Source organism: Gavialis gangeticus, unplaced genomic scaffold (genome assembly GCF_001723915.1).
Source record: "Gavialis gangeticus isolate Ggan-Ray unplaced genomic scaffold, GavGan_comp1, whole genome shotgun sequence".
Taxonomy (NCBI): Eukaryota; Metazoa; Chordata; order Crocodylia; family Gavialidae; genus Gavialis; species Gavialis gangeticus.
The window spans coordinates 26,268,737-26,285,421 of record NW_017728995.1 but is presented as its reverse complement, the minus strand read 5'-3'; the positions used below and the strand labels follow the sequence as shown (position 1 = coordinate 26,285,421).

General features: G+C 45.7%; 1 long non-coding RNA gene across 1 annotated transcript in view; it reads right to left on the bottom strand.

The window, feature by feature from the left end:
• Positions 1–14,010: 14,010 nt before the first annotated feature.
• The window catches only part of LOC109288022, a 47,831-nt gene continuing 45,156 nt past the window's right edge, over positions 14,011–16,685 (bottom strand). Inside the window, exon 2 of the long non-coding RNA XR_002095048.1 lies at positions 14,011–14,239. This is a non-coding gene — a long non-coding RNA (uncharacterized LOC109288022). The remainder of the gene's footprint in view (positions 14,240–16,685) is intronic.

The window sequence follows — 16,685 nt, the reverse complement described above, 5'->3', positions numbered from 1 at the left end:
TATGCAAAAGACTTTGCTCCAGTCAATCAGTCTTCAGCAGTCATTCTTTATGAACCAACGTCATTTGTAATGCCCAGCAAAGAGTTAAAAGTATCTTCAGGGCCGGATTCCCCTCTCATTTATAATTATGTAAATCAAGAGAAAACTAAATGAAGCCCTTTTACTGAAATAAATGAAGCTTTGGGATAGGGCTACAATTATTTGCAAATTCAGGTTGAGTTTAGGCAAAAAAAAATGAGGATAACTAAAAAATGTCAGAATATTTTGTGTTGATATTTTCTAAGCAACATATTGGCATTTTTAATGAAATGTTCTGGGTTCATTCCAAAATGGCATTTCTCTTTGAAAAAATGGCCTAAAGTAAAACAAACGAACAATAAAGGAGTGGTCAAATAAAATAACCCAATATGTAATAAAGCATTTCATTTTAGCTTGAGTAAAACATTGCGAATGATCTAAAATGAAATTGCTTTCCTTTTTTGTTTTGCAAAACCCCCCTAAAATTATGCGGGTTTAGCTCAAGCAATTTTTTTCCTGGCTTTTTTTGGGGCGGGGGGGGGGGTCAGCCACAAAATGGAAAAATCCATTGTGTCCAGCAGGAGCCAAGAGTTCACCCATAAGAAGAGAATCAGGTTCATAAAGTTGCCTTCAGTCAAATGCTCGTTGGAACACAGCACTTTAAACTTACTAAAATAACAATTAATTTGCATGAGAACTTGCCCGTTACTTTTAAGACATTTATTATTTCACTTTCCCACCCAGGGAGGTCTTGTCTATTTTATTTAATTGACCTTCTATCAGTCCTCTGGCCAGGGGTTAATTTTGCAGTTCTAAGTGCAAAGGGAACAGCTGCATAACTTCGTCCAGCTCGTTTAATGATTTGTGCCAGGGCTCCAACATGGAGAGCACAGTCACTCCCATTGGTGCCATATCTATTCAATCAAAATAGTGGTCTCAAAGGTTCTGTAACTTATAACTGCCATTGTTGTCCCAAATGAGTAATTACAGCCTGTAGTCAACGAATACAGGTCTAGCCAGGGGATCAATTCAGTCACCAGCGTGCTTTGTTGTTATTAATTAGTGTCCAAAATGCACCGTTATCGCGTATGAAATATATGAAGAGCACTTTTGGAATGTGCTGCTCTCTAGCTTTCTGTCCTCTGCTGCCGTTCATCCCAGTGACACGCACAGTCCGCTTCGCCCGGTGCAGATGCACGGTAATTGCAGCGTGCGCGTGTGTTTATAGCTCTTGCGGGGAAAGGGGCCATCAGCTTCCCATCAATACCTCTCTGACGGGGCTGCAGCCAGATGCCCTGGGAACGGCAGGCAGAGGTGTAGGCAGAAGGAGAAAATAAAGCTGGTCAGGAACTCGGGCACAGCCAAGAGCCTGGAAGCTGAGGCTCTCACCACTAATAGTGGAAACTCAGGTTAATTTTACTTTCTGCTTGAAATCTCTGAAATTTGCACAGGAGCTGTGTGAAAAAAGCCACTTGGGCTGCATCCAGACGAGCGCAGCCGTGCAGTACGTGGCGCCGCAGAGGGCGCCACATACCACACATTCAGCAGTTCTCTGTGCTGCAAGGGTGCAGCGTGGAGGGGGGAAGGGGGTTGACCCCTAGGTCAAAAAAACCTGCACCAAAAAAAAGTGGAGTGGCGCACGCGAGGTCAGCGCGCACCACTCAAAACGGGAGCCCAGCCGGCCAGAGCCATACTCCAGCTGCCAGCCAGGCTCCAAGCAGCAGGATCTCTGCCAGGAGGTCCCCAGGACCCCAGATAAAGCTGCTGAGGCCAGCCCAGTGCTGGCTCCCACCTCCCCTACCCCACCCAGGGTAACTTGCCATGCTCCAGAGGGCACATGGCACAGGTGTTCCCCAGGGACAAGGAGCAGTGCACAAGGTGTCCTGCTGCTCGTTGCCCCCAGGTGTACCAAACATCTGTGCCCATGCGCCCGCAACCTTAGGGTCTACAGATGCCAGAGACTGTCTGTATATTGTCATGCCCGGCAGATCCACTAGAGACATGTCACAGTAATTACCTGCAAAGGTACAACAGTCCGTTGGTGACAACTTGGTTGGGGATGGCTTTTGCCTTAAATGAATTGCATTCTTTTCACGACACGACAGCATTTAGCACAAAAGATACAGCGCAGACTGGGGCTGTGCACTACAAGTAAATAATAACAATGGCAGTGTCAGACCTGAAATTTTCCATCAAACACCTGCACGAACAGAAGCAAATCTATCAGGGTCAACAATGACAATCCAGGGTTCAGTTTCTCAGTTACCCACATTTTTACAAATACGGTTTGCACCACTAACTGTCCCGTTCCTAATACGTGCTACACTACCATGTCCACATAACAGATCCACATTTGAACGGGGAAGCCCACATGCAGCTTGTAGGCAGAGCAGTGACTACCACACTTGCTTAGAGCTAATTGGAAAATGGGAGGAAAAATCCAAATATCTGCTAATTTCATTTTCTGCTTCAAGTTTTTGGGGGGTTTTTTCCCCTTCTCCCCTTTGGGGGGAAAGACTTCTAAATCCTCCACCTGCTCTTGAGTCCACCCACAGTATTTCGAACTTATTAAGCCAAAGTGCCTGCATAATACATCCTTCCCATGTAGCTCTCGTGTCTCCTGGCCCATGTGACACTTTGTTTGCACGCTGATTGACTAGATACGTGCAACGGCCACTCCACAGCTGGATGGCTTGTTTCAGACCCCACCGCGCTCTCCTCCTGGAGCCTGCAGACGCAGCTGAGTGCCTGCTTTTCTTTACTATTCAGAGCGCGTCTACATGTTCAAAGTGAAACTAGCCCAGACCTCGGACCCTCGCGAAAGCAGAGCTGGGGAAACGCCGTGATAGACACTGAGGGCACCAGTGTATTATCAGAAAGAATTTCAGTGTGCTGAGCTGCCCAGCAGCAAATTAGAAAGTTTTGGCTCCCAAGAATGAGTTGTGTTGTTTGTTCCTGCACACTGCAGCTGCTCTTCCCCTCCCCCCCACCCCTTTTCGGTGGTTTATTACACACAAGCTACTAATGAATGGGAGCCGCTGTTTTACAGTACACCACACTTACAGGACTTATCTCTAGGCCTACCACAGAACTGACTGATCAACAGCAGGGCACCACCATCATAATTCTTCCTAGAAACAGGAGGATAAAAAGGGGTTTGTTGAAGGTTGGCTGGCTTTGCAGAGAATCCTGCCTGCAGGGCCTGCTGATGCCATCGCTAGCTGCTATGGTCTTTGGCCTAATAAGGTACAGAAACAAAGATTGTTCACTTGTTCAAGAATACTAAAGTGTCCGAGTGACGGAAAGTGGAGGCAGCAGGGCACACATCCAAGTGGGATTAAGGCCACAAGTGCAACTTTATAGGGCTGACTGGGTGGCAGAAGGAATACCTAATGCTGAAAACTCCTGCTCCAACCTAATTTATTAGATGGTGTTCCCAGGGAGAGGGGGCTGTCATGAAGAATTAAACTCTGCAATGTGTTCAACTTGTTCTGATAAGAATTCGGGAAGTTGCTTTGATGCTATCGTAACTACTGGGGAACAAGACTAGGAGGCTGGGGGGAGGACGCACACCGGAGGGAGGTTTAAAGAGGCTTGCCAGTACACAGAAATGAGCTGGGGAGACCTGGACTGCTGCTGCTTTGGTAGCTGGCAGATCATATGCATGGGGTCACACATGCTAAGGGTTTCTGGAGTTGGACTTGCGGGCCTGATCCTGAAAACACTAGAGGTCAGACTTAGGAGCTGATTCGCAGCTGTGTCAAGGCCTCTTACACAGATCATACATAAACCATGCCCAGCTACCCCTCAAAAGGAGAGCCTGCACAGAGCTGGCTCCTCCATCAGGGCACAGGGGCAACGTGGCAGTGCCTGCTCCCTTGCAACTGTACACCGCGGTGGCAGCCTCATCACGGGGTAAAACATAAGGCTTGTTTAGCCTGTGTTGAGACCCAAGCTGGTCCCTGTAACCTCCAAGCTGGAGAGCCCCAAAGACCCAGGTTTCCAAAGCCAGGGAATGAGGTATGTTTAAGAGTCTGCCTTTCCTCCACCCCTGTGCCATGGTAATAAGCATCATGCCTGGCAACAAGTGGTTGGAAGACACAGCCCCTTTGACTTTGCAGAACCTGGGTTTCATTTGCATTGCAACCCACCACAATAGAAAGAGAAACCTCTGTGTTGCTATACGTTCCACACAACTTGGGAGTCCGTCACTGTGGGTGTAATAAGCTGATGTGACAGTGACACATGATGGCATCTTGCAGCTGGCCCCAAGGGACTGGGAAGAGAGGAGGACAGTCACATCCTGACGAGGTATGTTCATACTTGTAAGGTTTAAAAAAAAATGAAGGAGAAAAAGTAGCTAAGCCTCCAAAGCAGCTTCCTCTAGCCAGTTTGCTTTGGGGCCAGCATTAAATGCTACTGACTTGTCTGACCAGCAGACCTACAAGGAGCAGCGGGACAGCCTGCTCCATCCCAGGAGAACCCAGGGAACTCACATCTGCACCCAGCGGTCAGGCCCAGCTGGATTATCCTGGCAGACATGTTAAGGAAAGTACATTTGTAGACCCAAATCTTCCTGTGTGGAGGGGATGTAATAAGAGCAATTCACACTTATGTAGGACTGTCCGTTTTTTAAAGTGGCTCCTTCGGTACCAACACATCCAGCTCCTCGTGAAGCACAGTTGGTGTAATTTTTAGTAGGACTTCTCTGATGAATGTTTCCTCCTTGCTTTGAGTCATCTGCATCACATTAGTGAGCATATTGGACCCGTGATGGCTGCCTGTAGTGATGGGAGATGATTTTAAGCTGTTGCTTTGATCAACTAGACCCTGACTATGTTGAAGATCCCGCCACCAGCCCGCAGCTTCAGGAAATTTGTATAGAGGAGCTACAGTTTCAGCTTCCCACCATGATTCAACTCAGTCAGGGATCACAGCATTGCTGTAGAAAGCCCCAAACAAATGCTTCTCCATGGATTTTAGTAACTTCCCACAATTAGCTAGCCATCCCCCTACTTTTTACTCCTGTTTTTCAGCCTTTCCTGGCTGCTGTAATTAATTACACTCTTACAGGATGATCTCGTATGTGTTTCCAGTATCTTATATTGCATTATAATCCAGCCTGGGAGTTCTAGCATGGGAGTAGGGGATACTACAAGCATAATTAACTACAAGTATTAATTGCAAATATTAACTAATCACCACCACAACTCTGTGAGGCAAGAGTTGATAAGAATATTATCCTTAGTTCCAGAAGGGGCAGAAAGAGGCAATGTTACCTTGGGAGATCTGGCTCCCAGGCTGGTGTTCAGATCCTAGACAAGCAATACAGGGCACAGATAAAACTGAAGCTCCCAGGTCTAACTCATGGCAATTCAAAGAAAGCACCATGAGTTAGACCAAACCGCCCAACCCAACAGAAGTTAGCTGTTGGATCAGGAGGGTGGAAGATCAGCTCCAAGTTGGAGCTGATCCAGGGAAAGAGGCTATGGCTATGCAGCCTCTTCCCCTAGCTCCACCCCCCACAGCTCTGCTGCTGTCTCTGGACAGGAGGGGGAAGAAGGCAGGGGAGGAAGATCTGTTCTAGGGGTTTCTCAGCCCCGCTGGGGGCTCCAATCCATCTGCCCCCCACTCCAGTGGTGCTGAGAAAACCCCAGAACAGACCTCCCTCCCCTGCCTTTTCCTCCTCCCATCCAGAGACAGCACCTAGGGCTGGGCTGTACTGCGACTGGAGCAGACAGAAATTAATGAAAGTGCTCCACTTTGGAGTGTCTTATTTTGAACCCCCATACAGTAAGAGTCTTCTGTTTGGGCATGGCTTTTGAGTGCTTTCAAGGGGCTGATCATGCCCCAAATGTAATTTCTGTCTGAGCCCACAATATTTAGCCAATCTATTTCTAGCCATGGGAGAAAGAATCTCAAACCACCGTTTTTGCAACATATTTTTACAAGACAACAGTGCTGTAGAAATCTTCACAGTGTGGCTTTGTCATGCTAATGGCCCTTAAGCTGATAGCTGACCAAGGGTCCCCTTTCAGCTCATAAGCCACTACAGTCTCAAATAACACTGACTGTCCAGGTGTTTAACACAAATTAAAGACCATGGGTGCTTCAGGGGGCTAAGGAAAGGCGACGTAAGCAAGTATGGCATGTTGGGAAAACAGCAGCCCAAACCTGTTGAAAAGCTATGGTACTGCACTGTCCTTGCATTATCCTTCTGGTCCTCACACATGTGAAAGGGGCAGAGCCAAACCGTCCTGGTCCTGTTTGGGATATACAGCAGTTGCAGCAGGTGACAACAGCCACCTCCATGAGCCATTTCTCCTTTCAAGAGGATGCCAGGCAGAAGGCAAGGCAGGGTGTGTACAGAAGTCTTCCATGCATGTTTTACAGTGCTGTCATTTAGAGGACTTTTTATAGCACTATAAAGCTACAGCACTGTCAAACATGACAGAAGTGCTGTGTTTGGTGGGGAGGGGAAGAGTTCTGAGCCTCCCTGAACTTTCCAGGCTAGGCGGCAGGGGGCGCTCTGCAACCTCCTGGGGCTTTTACACTGGTCAGAAATTTGACCAGCATTCAGAAATTATTTAAAGTGCTATAGGTTGCTAAAGTGCTGTAAAATACAGCGCTTCAGATTTAATTCCTCATTTAACTAGGGTTAATATAAAGTGCTGTACCCATTTTTAAAGTGCTGTAAAGCCGTGCACTTCTGTTAAGTCATGGCAATAACATGCTTTAAATGGTGAAAAAAAGCAACTTCTGTACACACCCTTAAAGACTAACTCATTTGGAAAGGAATATGCTTTCATAGATAACTGCCTACTTCCTCAGATGCTAAGGGATGGGAATTGTCTGCCTGTCCCCACCTCATGGACACAAGAGCAGCCATAACTCAGTCCTGTGTGTGTAAATGCACACTGATAATAACATAAACAAATAGGTCTGAACACAAAGGGCGTTTATAGCTGTGCTTCACGAGTATGTGTGTGTGTGTGGTGGGGGGGGCGTTTTAATTAGAGTAGCTCTGAGAGCAACTCTAATTAAAGTGCCTGAAGCATCACGTGTATCAGCATCCCCACACTGAAAAATGGCAGCAGGGGCACTAACTAAAGCTTACCAGACAAGCTTTAGCTAAAGTACCCCTACCACAATTTTTCAGCACAGGGATGCTGATACATGTGACGCTGGAGTCTGCCGGAGCACCGTATTCAACACACTCGATTAATCGAGTCTGCTCCGATGAGCTGTAATTACAGCACATTGGAGAAACCTCCCTGCATGTGTATAGGCATTAGGTACCCAAAATGAGTAACTTATAAAAATCCCTATTGGTATGCATTTACCTGGCATCCATTCTTAATGTGCGTATACACATGTCCATTTACCTGAGGGCCAAGATGAATGTTCGTATTTTGGAGACTGCAAATTAGACATCATTTTTGTTAATAATCATTTCTTCTAGCTGGTTTATAAGCCTCTGGAAGATCCTTACTATTGCACTTCTGACTTCTACTGCATCTCTCAAGTGTAGCCAGGATAGTAGATTGATTATGCTGTCACATAAAGCTCACAGGCTTTTAAATAGACAGTGGAAGATCAAACCTACTCCTGAACTTGCACTTTGCAAACCTGAAGCTTTTTATAAACTTAAAATTGATCACAACTAATTACTCTTTAAATCCAATAAAAACAGTTTTCTTTAAATAAACCTTTTTTTTTTTTGCAGGGCTTGTAACACAAACCTTTGTACTATTAAGGCTGCAAATGAAATGGACTACAAATTGACTACGAACAAAAGTGAAACTCACTGGTCTGTTCAGTGCATCCTAAAAGAGAGACATGCAAAAAAGTGAGTGAACATCAGGAAAAATGCAAAAGAAATGTGATGTTTAATATTCATTATTAATAATCTAAGATATCTGTAACATGAGAGACTGTAGTTTCCTCCAGCATAATACTTTCAGTTGAATCACTGCAGTTCACTGAGACGCCTAAACACTGTATCATAGTTCTAAATTGCCACTTAACAAAAGAAAATGCAGCTACAACAAATGATTCTGATTAAAACTTTTAAATTTACAAAGCAGAACAGGATTTCCCAAAAGCGTCTAGCATAACTCATTTGAAACAACACCGCTGTAAAGAACAGCTAGCATCATCCCTTAGGAAACAGCCACTTTCCACGGGAAAGTTTTATCATCCGTGCATCCAGAGACAAATCACGTGTAAGAGCACACTATTTTCAGCGATGCCTCTTTTTTCCCTTGTCCAGTTAATGTCTTAAACAATAATCATTCTTTTTAACAAGATAAAGCAACAGCAAATGGAGGAAAAACAGACTCAATTTTCCAGGCAGTGACACTGCCACTTTAACAGTTTTCAACTGTACTTGGTTTTAGTTGCCAGAGAAGCCTTGTTCAGCCTATTTGGGGGCCCCATGAAATGCTGCAAGCACTACTGAAATGAGCACTTGTCTTTTGTTGTGCTGCATGCTAGCACCATACAGTGCTGAGCTGATAAATCCACTTTTTCTAACACAAGCATTTTTCAAACAAAACTACCATGAGACTGATGAGTAATGCCAGCTTGCCAGAAAAAAAAAACCTACATACACAACCTCTGTTGACAATGACAGCTGTTAAATTCCCATATTCACAAAAACGCGCTTGGTTACATAACTAGAAACGACAAGAGTGTGCAGGAGCAACTAAACAGCAAAGGAAGCTGCAAACCAACAAGTAACTCTAGATCACTAGGAAAATAAATCGTACAATTTGGAGGAGGATTGGCTTGCTAGCGACAATTATAAAACTAGCACACTGCCTGGCGTACACAAAGGTTACTGGACACTTGAGAACATGCATCATCAATCCCTTTGTAGTGTTGTTTGAACAAAGCTGGTGTGATGGGGGAAGGGAGAATATCTGCACTGCTGGGTATGATATGAAGACAAGGGTAACAAAAAGCCCAAGTGATACTATCTCTCGTGTGTGAAGTGGTGCCTAACCCTAAAAGGCTTAACAATGTGTCTGTGGCAGCTACAGCAAAGCAGGTGGGAGCTCTGTGGTGAGTTATTTAGACAGGTATTTTCAACAACATGATGGTGATAACTCCTTATTTGCATAGCACTTTACCTTCAATCATATCAAGGCACTGTCTAAAGAGTGGCATCTGTACTGCTAGTGGCTAAGACAGGGAAACTGAGGCACTGAGTAATTAGCTGTTGGCCATGGGCGAAACTGGGAATAAGCGGCAAAATGTCTCCAAATGCACTAACTTGTGATCTAACCCCTACAGAACATTATTTTTTAAAACCATCATTATTTCTGGGGTGGAACCGAAAAAAAAATGGTTCCAGATTAGAAAAAGAGGCATTGCAGTGTCCCAGCCAATGGCATGGTGTGAAAGTGTTGTTACAACACGGAGGAGTTATCGATGCTGGGAAGGTGGAATATACCTGTAAGTGCCTGCCAAACCCACACATGGCTGAGATTGCCAGAAAAGGGGTTCTGAAGAGGGCTGACTTGGAGATAAATCAACAGGGAAAACAATGATTGTCTGTCTTAATCGCAATAAAAAAAAAAAATCCTGGAATTGAGCTACCGTTCACCTGAAGTTAACTACAACTTTGATCCGTTTACGACAACCCACACTTCCGTACCTTCCTGTTTGTGCCATCATCTGCCTTATATTATAATGGATGTTGTAAAAATTTGCTGCATGAAGGAGATGACGTGTTGCGGAAGAACAGCACGCAGAACCTTTACCTCTGCAAGCTTGCCTAAGTAACAGCTCGACTTCCCACAAGAGTGAAGGTGACTAATGTGATCTACAGCCAAGCTGAAACATCCAACTAACTGCAGGCAGTAACGTGCCCTTTACAGTGTTTAGTGCAGTGAACTAAAGTAATGCAGCACCAAGAGGCACAGCAAAATCACAAAGGGTCAAAAAATTCAGAAATTAGGGTTTCAGGGGCAACATCAGCTCAGACAGGTTGTAAGCCCTGGTTACTGGGTGGTAGACATTTGACAACAGGGATCAGTCATGAAATCACTGACAGAAACAGATGCAAAATGTAGCCGTGCTCTTGGGACTTCTGGATTTCCTTGCTAGGGACTAAACAACAGCAGGCCTATAACTGGCAACACAGCAGGTGAGGACGGAGAGGGATGAAGACCCTCCCATAGCTACTGTTGGCTGCAGAAGTGCCAGCCTGCACTGCACAGGGCAGTACCAGTGGTCTCCCCTGATACAAATCAACCAAAATTGGATGGGGAAGAGCTGGCCATAGGCAGAACCATGGTCTTCCTCTACACGCCAACCTCATAGCAAGGGAGCTTGGGGAAGGGCAGAGAAGGAAACGTGGCACCCGTCCCTGAGCACATCCTCCAGGCTCCAGGAGACCTGCCTCTAGTGATTCTCAGAGGATATTCAGCTCTCCAGTAATCCAGAAGACAGGCTATGCTACTGCTGGTAGCCTTTGGTGATTTTGGTTGCTGCATTCAGCCAGTGAGTGGGTCCAATTCCATTTCTTGTTGTCATGAAATATTTATTAAAGTATTTTAATGGGTCCAACTACTCCTTAAAGTGCACGCCTCAGTGAAGGGAATGGCCCAAAGGAGGTTAAAATTCCCCGCTTTGCTGCTACTCGGATATGGCTGGAAGGAGTCGCCCACCTCATGGTGGCCATATTCCCACCTGACTGTTCCCGGCCTGGCACCTCACGTGATTTACATCGGTGAATGTTGCACCCATGTGACAGGGGAGCAGCCAGAAGAGAAGAGCCAAGCATTTTTTTAATAAAAAAGACATGTCCAAATCTGCAGGCTGTTGTAAATTGAGGTAACATTGCAAGGAACCGGAGATCCACTTTATTCCCTGTTCCAGTGATTTTCTCCTATTTCTAATGATAAGGCTGGTGCGAATGTTGGAAGGATTTTGCCCTGTATGTTCCAATGCAATATTTACATTCCTCATTGTCCAGCCCCTGTGCCTGTTGGGAGGGACGGGGAAAACACAGAGTCAGGCCACAAAAGAGGTAAAGGTATGGTAAACTGTAAGAGAAATAGAATAGACTTTTATAATAGAACTATAATAGACTTTTCTGATTACTCATCATTCTTATATTTCAGTGCCTTTTCTCTAAACCAGGCTGGGGGACTAGTCCTCACTGAGATCTACAAGGTAGATCTTGTCAGTCTTACCCACACAAGGAGTCCCACTGGAGTCAACGGACCTTTCCATGTGAATACATTTTACCAAAGCCCTATTAATAAAAAAAAAAAAGAAGTGGTGAGTATTTAATAGTAAATGCACTATCTGTCTCCCCATCAACTTCAGCACATGCAGATTCAGACCCAAACTGACTGGAGCTCCGATTCTGCCACCCTTGCTCAAATTAACACTTGCCTTTGACGAGGCAACCTCTTTAGGCCAGATGCAGTCGTTCTTAAGCAGACTTGAGTCCACAAGAATACATGTGTTTCTGTAGGACTTTTTGCAAAGCGAGGTGCTGCTCGGGATGAGCAAAAGCTGCCGAGTTTGGCCTGCGGCAGTCAGGAGGAGCACTTGAAGAAGACGGCACTGTGTTTTGCAAGTAAGGTTTCAGAACTGAGCCTTTTGAGCCGTCCTCTGCAACATTTTTACGCCTATGCAGAATCTCATTCTTTGAGAAGTCCCAGTGCCTTCAGAGGCTGTCTCAGAGCCTGGCCCTTAGTTACTAAGCATAACAAGAACTACTTAGGAAACCGTTCCTGCTGAGGTACATTCACTTCTTCCCCCCTAAGAACAGGATCGAGAACTAACATAATTTACTTCCCTTGCACCAGCTTTCAGGTCACAAATAAAAGGTCCAAAATATGCTTCAACAGTCTTGTGGTACCTGCACTTTGCTTCTTCACGTTGACTCAGGTGGACAAGGATTGTCCGCATGAGTAAGGGGGCAAAACTGGGCTTTTGCAGGAATGGTAATAAAAAAGAATAAAACCCAGGGCAAAAATCTGCTTCCTGAGAAGCCCAAAAATCTATTCTTTGTGATCTGTCAAACCTCTGCATCAGTAAGACAACCCCCTCTCTCTGCAATATTCGGTGTTGCTTAAACTCTCTACAAAAATTATTTCTTCTTTGTAAACATGATCCTACAAAATGTACTTCTTCTGTGTAGATACGATCCTAGAATGGTTAGAACGATCCTCTACCACATGTAACCAAATTTGCAGCTTTGTTATTTGTTTTACAAATCAGCAGTGGACTTAGCCTGTGAAACCAGTATACCTTCATTCCACACTCGTTTTGCATGTTACTTAATTTCCTTGTTTAAATAAAAAATTACGTCTATTAAGATGATTTTGAATTTAAAGAATGCTGCGCCTATGAAATAAGTCACTTCCTTCAGTAAACAACTTGCTGTTTTTGCCATGCTAAGAAGATATCCCGGCTGCATAGAAAGCCATCTATTTGGTTACCAGCCCGTCTTAGTTACATGCTGGATATCCAGATGCAGAGGAAATGTTACTTGAGGTCTGAAATATTAAAAAAAAGCCCATTTCAATGTGTTAACGTGCAGAATAATTCATGCAAGTAGCACCAGGGAGGGAGAAATACCTCTCGCTGAAGAGGTTTATAGAAGTGATTAGTGCTAATAAAAACTTTCCTCCAACAAGGATTTTTTTTAAATTGTTTTTTAATATGCTTTTAATGACCTCTATTCCTCATACCTACCTCTTTGCTTCCAAAACTGTTTGTACTGTCCCCAATAACACTCAGTGGAAAGCTGTCAGTCCTGGCTAAATCCTTACTTAGGTTGGATGCTATGCCTCCGTTAGACAAGGTCAGGAGGTCACAATCGATTTTGGAGGCCACCTGGAGAGTCCAGGCCATGAACTGACTCAAAAAATTTATATCAGAGCTGGAATAGCCCACCTCCCAGGGCTAGGCCCAGCCTAGCACTCCAACTGCAGGATGGGGCCTGCCAGGCCCATCTCGGAAAGAGGCCAGAGTTGTTGACCCTGTTTGCTGACCTCTTCAAACTTCAGGAGAATTTTTCTGGCAGTTACCACGGTGACTGGGCACTCCAAGCTTATCCTTCTTACTGAAAAAAAAAAAATTAAGAAGAAAAAAAATGTTAAAACCTACCTTGCAGAGATGCCTATCAAGAATCAAACACGTAAATGTTTTAATTGTTTGCTTCTTACTTGGGCCACTCCAGCATTAACTATTTTATTCAAACCCTACCGTCAAGAAGGCAGTCAAGCTAAAACAAAAAAAAAAAAGTTTGATCTGGTATACAAGAATGGTATACAAGACATGTTGAGTAAATGGCATTTTTTAAGCATCTGTCAGTGGTCCAAAGTGATGCATCAAGGGTTTTTGTAGGGAAGAATGACATTTGTTGGGTTTTTTTTCTATATCTGTCCAGCAAATACCAATATTAATTCCTGTTCTATAAACTGTGGGGGGAGACGGGGGGAAGAGTGGAGGTAGCTAGATTTGCTTGGATCAGTAGGTTTCGAAAATATTAGACAATGTTTTTTATGTAGAAAACATGTAATCTGTTTAACTTATAATGAATTTTACTTAGGGAAAGGTAAGCGTTCTGGTCAGACTTTGTTACTGGTATGTCTTTAAAGCACCTTTCACACTAATCATGTCAAAATTAACATTTACCCATTAGCAAAATATGGGGGAGGGGGGAATGGTTTAACTAGGGTATGCCAGGGGCAGCAGAAAAATAAAGTGTGTTCATTATTTATAAAACACTGAACAAGCAAAAACAGTGATGTTATTCAGTTGTCTCAACAGTATCACATTATCCACGAAGCTTACACGTAAATGTGTTTTAAACTTCAATACCGGGCACAGAATCATGTACACAAGACAGTAAAAAATGGCACACATATCGGAGAGGGGGAGAAAAAAATCCTACTTAAAGGCTTCTAGTGGCAAGCTGTCAATCAAAATTCCTAGTTTGTTATGAACGACTCGTTTCTGGAGTAGGGTTAAACAGAGGTTTAATGATTGCAAGTTTAATGTTGTTTTGTTTCGCACGTGGTTTTGAAGTATCTTTTGTTGCCGTTGTTTGAAGAGTAAAATATGAATATTCAAATTGTTGCTTAACCGCTGTTATGCATTCATTTAAGGTTCTTCTTCCACTTCTGATGGTGATAAGGCACTGGGTGTAAAGCTGAAGAGGTTTCTTCAACGCCGGGATATCCTTTGGACTCTAGGGGTGAAAAAGGAAGGAGATCTGTGTCTGAAAAGCATGAGTTATACAATAAACTAGAATATCTTTTGTCCCAATTCCATTTTTCATCTGCACTGGATTAAAAAAAGAAAGCAGCAGCAGATAGGCAAGTGACATAAAAATTAAGGCAAGAATTTTAAAAGCTTGCTTTCAACATATCCCCTTTTCTTTCTGAACCTAATTCAACTGCTTGAAAATAGTCACACCGAGAATACCATAAAAACACATTTGACAATTTTCTAGCACGGGGTAATTTTTTAAATTCATAATTAAGAAAACAAACCCCGTCAGGATTCCTTGCCTGAGAGGATTTTTTATAGAAATGACGGGGGGAGTGATGCAATGTATGGACTGTATTTTTTGGTGCGGAGGTGCGGGGCGGTTTCATTTGGGTTTGGGCCTTATTTTTTGCGATGTGCCTGCAAGCTGAAACAACGGAGCAACTGATTAACCGGCCGGAGAGAAGAAAGGACACTAGTGTTTGGTACATTTTATTGATTGCATTCTTTGGACTAGCACTGTCCATATAAACATGTGTCTCTCAATTAGATAGCATGATTTATGAAGTCATGCTCTGACCTAGCCAGGCGGGTGGCTCAGACTGGAACTATGATGCCAACTCATTCCCTGGTGATAAACACTGACTGTCCTTCCTGCAGCCAGGCACCCCTGGCAGCCTTATTAAAAGACCTTGTGGTTGGCAGAGCGCTGAGCAGGAAATGAGGTCCTCTCCGGTTTAGCTCAGAGATGACTGGAGGTACAGAGAGCTGTGAGCGAGGCCAGGAGCTCCTGACTCACTAAGTTTTTCACTGCAGGGCACCTTGCAGTTCTCAGGGGGATCTGGGCCAGCACCCTGCATCCCTTGGCCCCCCCCCGATCTCCCCCTGACCTCACTGGAGTTCAGTTTGAATCAGGAGAATAAGGGAAATCTTTTCTTTATAGGATGGAAAGCCAGGGGCTTTTTCCCATCCAAGAACCTCTGCTCCCTGGCTTTGTGCTCACCACCTTGCCAGCTGGGTGGGGAAGGCTTCCCCTGCTCCCCGCATACAATTTCCTATACTTTGCATTCGAGGTCTGCTAACTGTGTTACACCAAGCACCCATCTCTGCAGCGTGGGGAGCCCTTTGTTCGGGCTCTCTTCTTCAGACCCTGTCACCTCTTAGTCCCTGGAAATCAGCCAGTCTCTGAGCCCCAGTGGGCAGCTGCACTGGCCCTTCCCGACGTGGCACGGGTATTTCGGGCCGTCCCCAGCATTTGGCCTCATGGGCTACTGAAACCCCTGTGCTGGGAGGATGGCACCCCAAAGGGATGACTCTCCCGTGGCAAGTCCCTGCCGGGAGATGGACAAACACAACCTGGATCATTGGGGGCTGAGATCATTGCTCTAAGAAACTGGAGGAGGGAGGTTATTTATTGAGGCGAATAAGCCCCCGCTTGCTCTGGCTTCGCAGCAGGCTGGGGAATGAGATCAAATCCAGTGCAAGTCTGTGCAGCACATGGCCAGGATCCTGCCTGTGTCCTTAAGGGTCGGTACCTCTGTGGGTGCGGGCAGTGCAGGGTGAGACCTCAGCTTGGATACTTGCATACAGTGCAGCGGTAGCCCCTGGCTTGAGATGTGCAGTGCAGCGGTACACCCCAGCTTGGATCCGGGTGGACAGTGCAATGCTAGACCTCTGCGTGGATACTGCGATGCAGTGTCCTCGGCTTGCATAGGTGCAGTGCAGTGATATACCTTGGCTTAGATATATACAGCACTCTTGGATACTGGAGTGCAGTGCAGTGGCATGCCTCTGCTTGGATACATACAGCACAGTGGCATACCTTGTCTTGGATACCAGTGTGCAATGCAGTGGTATGCCTAGGCTTGGATATACACAGTATAGTGGTATAGCTTTGCTTGGAGACAGGTGTGCAGTGCAGTGATATACCTCAGCTGGGATGTAGGTGTGCAGTGCAGCAGTATACCTCAGCTGGGGCACAGGTGTGCAGTGCAGTGGCACACCTAGGCTGGGATACGGGTGTGCAGTGCCATGGCAGGCCTCCGCTTGGGGTGGACCAGCAGGGCCCAGGAAGGTGCCAGTGACACTGCCCGGCATGCTGCCAGGGGGCAGACCCCCCTGGGGGAAGGTCCAGCCCATCCTGCAGCAGCCAGTGCTCCCCGGCCAAGGCCGGACCACACGTCTCTGCACCCAGGCCCTTTCCCTCCAGGCTGCTGAGCAAAGCTACCTGCCCTCGCCGCCAGCCACCCGAAAGCTCAAGCGCCGGCCGGGTCCTGACTTCTCCAACCACCCATCCGGCAGTCTCCAAGGTCTCCAAGCCAGTACGGGCCAGCTGTGAATGCCCGGGGGCTGGGGCCAGGCCAGGAGGCATCTCCCCCCGGAGACCCCCACTCCGCACCACGGGCCGACCCGGCAGTCGCCTCCAG